Genomic DNA, 4,015 nt, shown 5'->3' with positions numbered 1-4,015 from the left:
TATATATATATATATATATATATATTAGATAATAACAAAAGGAGTCATTAATTAATAGTGCTTGAAAGATGATAATTTAACATAATTCTAGCATATGCATAAAAAAAACAACTAAGCCCCCAAGATGTCACTATAAATAAAACACCTATGCAACATCTAATATATTAAATAAATGCACAACACACAAAAAAATTGTCGTGAATGTTCAAAGTACAAGGCTGTTGTAGATATAAAAATCTACCAAATGATGTTTCTAAGCCAACTGCAAGACCAAATGAGCAAGCAAGGAGTTAGGTAGATATGTCAGGAGTAAAAAAAAAAATGGACATGCTAAGACCCTGCACTGTACTGAAACAACAAGAATGTTGAAAATAAAGAACAAGATGAGCATCAGATGCTAAAGAAAAGTTGTTCCCGGGTCAGGTTAAAATGTGACATTTTCAGCTAAAAATCAAACTTCCTGGAGACCAAAACTTGGTTTAAACGTATTATATTACCCGGTGAGACAGTCAAGGCATTCGAAAGACAGGTAATATCAAACAACTAGAACGAGCATGCGACTATACCGTATATGCTTCAACACTTTAGTTGATTTGAGGATTTAGGCCTACATGAATACTAAAAACGCAAATTCATAAAATAGAATCTATTTAAATATATTCAAGTAACTCTTTCAAGAAAATGGGAACATCAAGATATAATGGAGAAAAGAGAAAAAAATGAGCATACTAGAAAAATAAAATAAAATAATAAAAAATAATAATTAAAAAAAGACTCAAAAGTTGTATTGGGACTACTCCATGGTAGCAATCAAAAGAAAACACATGTTTCATACATCCAAGCACAAGATTAACAATGAAACTGTAAGGAAACAACAAGGAGAACAAATCAAAACCATACCAAGAGTCATCAAAGCTTCTATCCAAACGAACCAAGGGAAGTAGATAAAAAGAATAAATATACACTAGCGACTTTTGCGATTAAAAGCTATTCAAGATATTTCCTAGTTTTGGCATTTAAAACAGCTTAGCACTCTCCAGCAATGAAAAACCTACACCTTACGAAATGAGAGACACGAATAGAAATAACATTTCCCTTTCTAGATGCAGCAAACGGTACTAAGCGTACAAGCATAGAGCTTCACAAGTCGAGTGTGATTCCGAGGACTTCGACGGACCAAAACTAAAGCAACACAAAGAAACCTAGGCAAACTCTGGAACGTCGAGCAAACTTGACGGAATACTCGCTTGGTTTACGCTTAATATATTTGCGCTGAAAATTCTACCTAAAAAAAGTAGTCGCTCTTAAACATCCTACACCTCTTTTAGTGATGAAGAATGTCAGCGAAAATTTTTTAGACCCCCCAAAAGAATACCCCTCTTTAAATGACAGAAGAGACATTATATAGGGAAAAGATTAGGGTGAGGAATCGGTGAGGGGGGAAGGGTGAAATCGGAAGTGGAGTTTTCTTCCCCAAAATTTGAATTTTTCCACAGGGATGGCAAAGCTGCTGCTCTTTCATAAAAAAAAAACAGCCAAATCTCGTGAAATCTGGATAAGAACAGGAACCGGACGGCTCAGATTCATGCTTTCGTCCTTGAACTCCGACGTGGCGCTCATCCACGGGAGTCAAGGACGAGATTACAAGTGCCATTGCGAAGAAAAGTAGCTATAATCTCGGAAAGCTGCACCAAAATCATAGGGAAAAGGGATGTGTCTGTCTTAGCAACGTTGGAGCGTCGCCCACGCGTGAATTGAAGGCAACGCGCGCAGGGGTCGCCTTTGGTGTGATTCACTCGCGCCTCTGCTGCTCACTCACGCTGGAGACTTTGGGGAAATCGCGCATTGTCCTACACCGCTAACTCAAGGACATTTGCTGGGTTTTCTTTGTCGTTTCAGGGTTCTCTTCTTGGTGAAAAGAAAAAGGCTGGGTCGGGCATTGAAAAGGTGGACTGGGTCATAGGGGAATGGGGTTGGATATGAGATAAGGGTCGTGGAGGTTTCCTTTTGGTTTTGGGAAGGGAGCTTGGGGCAATAAGTGCTGAAATAAATTAGGTCGGTTTGGTAATTTAAGAAATAAGCCGAATTCGACTCAGGGTTAGGTGAGTTAAGATGGAAATTAGGAAATAATTTTAGTTATCGGGAATTCGACCAAGCTAATTAAACTTATTCGAAATAGGACGAATAACTCATGAATTTGGCTAAAATTTAAATAAGTAAAATTGATATTAATTGATCAACGAGTTCTTTAACATAAATGAAATACAATATTAAGTTTTTTATAAACTAAATAAATTAAAATATAAGCTATTATACAAATAAACTAGCTAACCAAATACTTAACAAAATCTTTCGAGAGGGTCTTCTAATGTTCATAAACAAATTATGTACAAAATTATATAAAGTATATATATTATTCTTAAAACTATAAAAGAGTGACAAAATATTTTAAAAAACACGAAGAAAATTTGGATTGTAATAAAATTAGTTATTATAAATCGTTTGAAAAATTAAGAAACTCGAAAAATAAATTACTGTCGAGGAGAGTCAAAATTGGGTGTCAACAATGATTATTTAAGGGATAGACCCTATGACCTTAAGTTTTATAATAACGGATGACTTGAAGACATATCAAAAGGGACATTAGCTTAGCACCGAGAAAACATGACAATGGGAGGTATTGACTTCCTATAAAAGATGATTCACCCTATAGTTCCACATGAGGTGTTGACTCCCCTATGAGGGGTACTCACCCTATGGATTCTCATGAGATGAGGCTCCAAGTGCCAAATGGCATGTAGTGAGTTCATACCTATCTCGTAGTTTCTTAACTATGTTGCCCCCATAGGAAGACTAGCTAGTGCATCCACCTAGAAAGCTACATTTATGTTTTGTTGTACTTTGGCTGGTAGATCACCTTCCATCGATGTAAGGTTTTACAACACTGGATTCCACATTTAGCTCTTGTGTTTTATGTCGGTTAAGGAAAGTGTTCTCTAAACTACAATAAATTAATAAAGTATGACCAACTAGGGTGACTTAAGAGGTTTGACTTAGCTTAGGTAGGGGTATGAGACTCTACCTATGCCTTGCACTAGTTTGCCTTGAAGCAAGCCTTAGGAGGTTGTATGGATATTCTTGTAAATGTAAATGAAATGTATAAGATGATTTTACATGTGGATGGTACCATATGATGTTGAATTCACTTATGAATATATGTTTGGTCTCTATTGATAAAGTATGATGATATGTACTCTTAATGATATGCTATGTGAAGTTGGACATTGGTTATGGTTCTTGTTGGGTTTCCTTGATTGAGTAGGTTATGGCTTTTGCTTATTCATTGGACTAGTTGACTTAATGAGGGTTCATGAGTAATTGTCTTGCTTTGGATATGATTTTAGTAACTCTTATTCATGCTTGTTGCTATTATAACTTGATGATAGAGTTGTCTTAATTATGTTCTTAGTTATGTGATATGCATTTTGACTTGATTAGGATTAGTATTGTGTGTCTTGTGATGTACATGGTCTTGAGTTAATGAATATGTCTTATTGATTAGTATGGTCTTCTTGAATGTGCATAAGCCTTTTTGGAGTAAATTGCATACTTTAATAAAATGTCCCTCTCTAGCATGATTTTATGATGTGTGTGCATATGCTCTCATACTTAGTACAAGTGGTTTACTAACACCATTTTCTCCCTTTTCGACAACATTTTAGATTCCGGTCATTCAAGGGATTTTGAGACGACTTTGAAGGAAGACTTGGAACTCTCACTCATCCAAGTTGGGTAGGTCCTCACTTTTCGAGGGAAATCCCACTATCAAGCTTTTGATTTTGTTTTTGTTATTAAACTTCTAGTTCTTTCCTTGTCATCATGAATAGTAAAGATTGTAAAGCCTATATGTGGCTTTATTACATTGATTTATAGGATATGCCGAGTTGATAAAGTCTTGTTTAGATGGTTATGAGATGAGACATTCGTTTAAGACTATGTTAAGTATCTTATATAT

Source organism: Solanum pennellii, chromosome 1, assembly GCF_001406875.1.
Source record: "Solanum pennellii chromosome 1, SPENNV200".
Lineage (NCBI taxonomy): Eukaryota > Viridiplantae > Streptophyta > Magnoliopsida > Solanales > Solanaceae > Solanum > Solanum pennellii.
This window is presented reverse-complemented; position numbering follows the sequence as displayed.